Source organism: Helicoverpa armigera, chromosome 17 (assembly GCF_030705265.1).
Source record: "Helicoverpa armigera isolate CAAS_96S chromosome 17, ASM3070526v1, whole genome shotgun sequence".
In the NCBI taxonomy this organism is placed as follows: domain Eukaryota; kingdom Metazoa; phylum Arthropoda; class Insecta; order Lepidoptera; family Noctuidae; genus Helicoverpa; species Helicoverpa armigera.
Genome location: NC_087136.1, coordinates 6,203,500 through 6,208,675, shown reverse-complemented (window position 1 = coordinate 6,208,675; position 5,176 = coordinate 6,203,500).

Sequence of the window (5,176 nt, the reverse complement as noted above, 5' to 3'; positions counted from 1 at the left end):
ATAGGGGTAACATGTTCACAATTTATACAAAATTACTAAGGCATAATACCCGACTAACTGATACAGCTCATACAGTAGACTTATGTTAGTAATTAATCTCACTTTAAACTAGATTTAACTGGATTTAGATAGGGTTCTAATTTAAATCTCGACTCAAAACAGAACATTTGTCTAGGTGTACAGGACTGCGTATCTAAATTTGCGGTTTGTCTGTCTACTGGCTGCGGCCTACGTAACCTGTGTGGTTATTTAAGATCTCTTTGGGTACCATCTGCACTCAGCTAATGAAATTGCGACACTCTAGTTCAATTAGCAATAATTAAACAGTATTTGTTGGACAAAACACAAGCAACAAACCTCCTCGATTGGCGATTTAACATTTATTTGACTTATGTTTGCTCTGCATAATGAAAAATACTACCGATTGGATTGTTCTGCCCGCTGTCTGACATCATTAGAGATCGCTCATTATTTGGGTCACTCAGTAAATATTCATAAATATTCGCCGCTACCTAATTTGGTTGCAGCACGCCTCGATTACAAGACAAAAGGTTAATGAACTACAATCCGCAAGAAGTGGAAGGTAAATATTAATCAGAATATTCCAGAAACACGCTCTAATGAAGCCGGGCCCGCGCCGGAGGGCACGGCAAACATTTTTAATCCGCGGCGCATCTCATAAATTTCAACCCGGGGATAAAGTCGCCTTTGTTTTTCTTCACGAAAGAAATATTTTTCGCTAAATTTACAACGCTTACTTGTGGCGTGTCGCGGCTTGCGAGCCGAGACTTCGCCAACCTTCTTTTTATTGACCACTCTCATTACAATTGTGAAGATGTTCAGACTTCTAAAAAGGTCTCATACATAATGAGAAAAACAACGGACATCTTGGTAAAAACATGTTTTATAATGCATTCATGCTCTCTTGTATTTACTAACAATAGCTACACATTGAGAGCAGGTGTAACATCATCGACTGTAAAATGAGATGGTACACACATGCCTAACTATACGAAATTAATTAAATTAAACTGTGAACTTACATATTTCACGACGACGATGTTTTGTGCGAGGCGGAAGCCTACTAAAACTATCCGTAATTGACGAGAAATGTTTCAAGTGTAATGAAATATGGGGGGAATTAATATTTCAGGTGCCTAGCTAGCCCAAAACTTTGCCAATAATTTTGATTTATTGGAGCCTCACCGCCTCTCATATCTACTACTCAAAGTTTTGCTATTTAAACAATCACCACGGAGGTGGCCTACCATCCTACGCTAAAGGCACCAGACGCAGTTCACTTCAATAGACTTTAGGAATTATCGGAAGGACCTGGAATAGGTAATTGCAGAACTATTGTTAATTTTAAGAAGAGGTTTAAATGGTACAACTATTTATAATGTATCATGCATCGAATTTATAGTAATGACACATTGGTTATATTGAATTTATCAACATTTAAACACAATGCGATACTATACGGGACTTTGTTTGAAGAACAAACAACCATTACTTACTAACATACTTTATGTTGCGATTTGCATCAACAAATTCGATCGTACGCAATGAAATCGGTTGGAAAAACACTTGTGTATCTCTCTGAGAAACAAACTATACGTCGCGGACTGTTCTCTCTATTCCAATGTCTTTAAGCAACTTACAAACATTTTCTACGGCTTTCACTCGATAGCGAAATAAACTTTGAAAATCGCAGTTTTTATTACAGTTTAGATACCGATTTATTCTAGTGACAGTAGATTTAAGACCTCTAAGAAAATCTGCTTTTACTTCTCGGAAAAAATTGTTTGTTTTAATATTTTTTCTCACGAAGCGTCATGGGTAACATCCATTTTCCTCATTTCCGTCAGGGTCATGACGCTTTCATTGTGGTAGGATAAATAATATAATCTTTCTTTTGAAAGTTAAATCAGCACGATTACAGAAATAATTACTCTCCTCCTAGTTCTGAATCTGAGCAGCTCACAAAAACTAATATCCCGAAACTATGAATGTTAGCTTAATGAGATTCAAACTAATTAAAAAACTGAACACTTTTTATCCTTATATTTACCCAAGTTTCATTAAAGTAAACATTTGCATTACTTGGCATTTCGTTGCTTGACTACACATAACACGCGCAAACAACAACGTTAGACAGAAATGAGAATAAGGGAATCTATCAGAGTAATTTGTTAGACATGTTTACACGAACACATCACAAGAATATTGCGAGGGAAACAACAAAACATTCCAATCGGACACACCTCATAACAACGCCATAAAAATCTTGTAATGTCAACACAATAAATCACTCTTATTCGTTTTATCATGGAAACTAGTCGGCGAGTTTGGTAACATTAGTTGGTAGCAAACGAGCAACAAAATTTTCTTTGTATCGACAAAGTAGCTGGCGACCAGAATTCCCATTTTCCCGATAACGATCATGTCCCACCTTGTGGCCATTAAGGGTCAGCCGATGGTCAGATAGGGGGCAATTTATGCACTGTACACTCAACTCAAGAGCTTCGCTGTATTTACTTAGTTTTTACGAGGCGAGATCTTTATCCGTTCCGTGCAAAATGTTTCGTTTTTAAGCTTAACCCGCGTCCCTTTTGTGGTTTTGATGCGGTTATTGTGTAAGTCCGCTCCTATAAATAGTTGTTTAGCCGAAATATTTGTTGCGGGTCATTCCAGGGTTGCTGCTTTTTTATTTTTTATCCGATTTAATCTTCATAATTTGCTTCCGCCAACGATTTCATTCAAGTACTGTGGCAGCTACAGCGCTCTCAGATAAAGCCTTCCTCGATTAATGGGTTATCAAACACTAAAGTATATTTTCACACCGGTTCAGTAATATCTGAGATTATTGTGTTCAAACAAACAAACTACAAAAAAGGGAACAGGCTTAGTCGCCGATATTCTAAAGACTAGACTTTCATAACCTAGGTATAGGAGATTTTCATTAATTACTTTTTCATCAAGTTTGTGTAAACTTTTCCTACTTTTCTTGTGCCTGGGGTAATTAATCCTGACTGCTACCAGGATCTTACTTCCGGCTTAATCTTTACTTTGTCTTGTCTTAGCCACCCTCAATCGAAAGTTTGCTTTAATGTCTCCGTAATGAAGTCGGTAAGCCATTCACTATCTCTTCATTTGTTTACGAAGATATACAAAATACCACCTTTTATACTCACTGAAAACTTTGATACCTCTTTTTTGACAGTTGCGTTTCAAATCTCACTCAAGATTTGTTACGTAACCAAAATTATATTAATCGTTGTTTAAACAAAGGTCAACATCCGACCTTAAAATACTTTAGCAGTCGCTCTTCAACTTTAAACATTTCAATTTAAACCTACCTAAAATAGAATCTAGTCCTGCATTATTCAACATCAAGAAATTTCTGCAAGATACATTTAGTAAAAGTTACGTGAAGGATCTCTCAGCTGTATCAGATCATAGCCGAGTCTAACGAGAGCCTCTTGACGTGTTTATTGAAGTTCTCGGCTATTAGGCCATTGCCTGTAACGATTATCGGCTCAATGATTGCCAAGTCTACATCCCACATGTCGACAATTTCGTGGAATTGTCGCTATTGATATTCGGTACTTTAATCGATCGGAACCACTATCGAAGCTAAAAGGTATATATAAGTATCGATTCTTAGACTGACGCTTTTCTATAGTAGTATGTATAAATAAAATATAAAATAACTAGCCGTTTTCCCGCGGTTTCACCCGCGTCCCGTGGTCACTACTGCCCGTACCGGGATAAAATATAGCCTATGTTACTCGTGGATGATGTAGCTTTCGAATGGTGAAATAATTTAAAAAAACGGTCCAGTAGTTTTTGAGCCTATTCATTACAACCAAACAAACAAACAAACAAAGTTTTCCTCTTTATAATATTAGTATAGATAAAATAGGGAGGATACAGGGTACAATTTGCTGGTTTATATGATTAAATGGCAGCAGATATTACCTACCTATAACAAAACATGGTATGCGTGTGAAATGGCTAAGATTACAAACACACGGAAACTAAGCTGTCTTCATTTTTCAGCATAAAATTTCGAATCTGTGAGACATAAAAGTTCAGTGCATTTAATTTCGCGTCGCAAAGCAACGAGATAGGACGCCGTTGATGTATCATCTTCCATCTAATGGCTTGCTGATGCTGATCCGTAAAGAACGACGCGCGACGCTTGTCAATTACATCGGCCTCTATATACGTAGTAGGTACCAATGGCTATCAATGGTGCTATATAAGGATGTATATATGTACTTGCAATAATTGCGCATTTTAATTTGGATTTATCTTTGGGAATACGGTGAATTTTCCACGGCTATGCTTTAAAATGGTGAATTACGATACATATATAATAATGCATTCAATAATGGGTTGACATCAATCCGTCAAGTAGTAGGTATTTGCATGATATACTTGACAAACAACAACATTAGTGTCATATATAAGTATGTTGTAATACGGAACCTTATTTAATTTTAGCCTTGTTTATTCCTGTTTATTCACTGTAAGTAAGTACCAATTTTGTATTACACTACAAACATTTCATATAATTTCTCTAAAAGGTAAAAGTTTGAATACAACGGTCAACAATTCACGATACCTAATTATTTTCATCCGATAATCACTGTTCTAAATTCTAGTTATTTTTAAAATCTCCTACTTATACTACCTACTTGAATATTTGAGGAAGTTGAGATAAGATTACCAATACTTTGCTGAGTTTGTAAAATCAGCAAGTTCTCTGCCTAAGAATTTCAAACTTTTTAGTTGTTAACTTTGCTTAGCAAGTAGCTTGTTTTATGTTATACAATACTTATATGTCTACTTACACCATTACTTTGCTTCAAGAAATCTTTTACTTGATATGACTGAACACTATCATGTAAAACAAAGAAAAGATTTCTCATATGTATATCAGGATCAAAGATGAGATTCTTATATGTGTTTTTATATGGACAGTACAGATTTAAAAATATATATATTGTAGGTATACAATCGTTGTTTAATATTCAACGATCTGTTTAACGAAACTTTACGTTAAATATTTTCCTTCTGTAAGTATACCTCTGCCATCCAAACGTATAACATACCGAGCCCCACTCAATAGAAATACACACATAAGAATATATTTATACAGACATACATA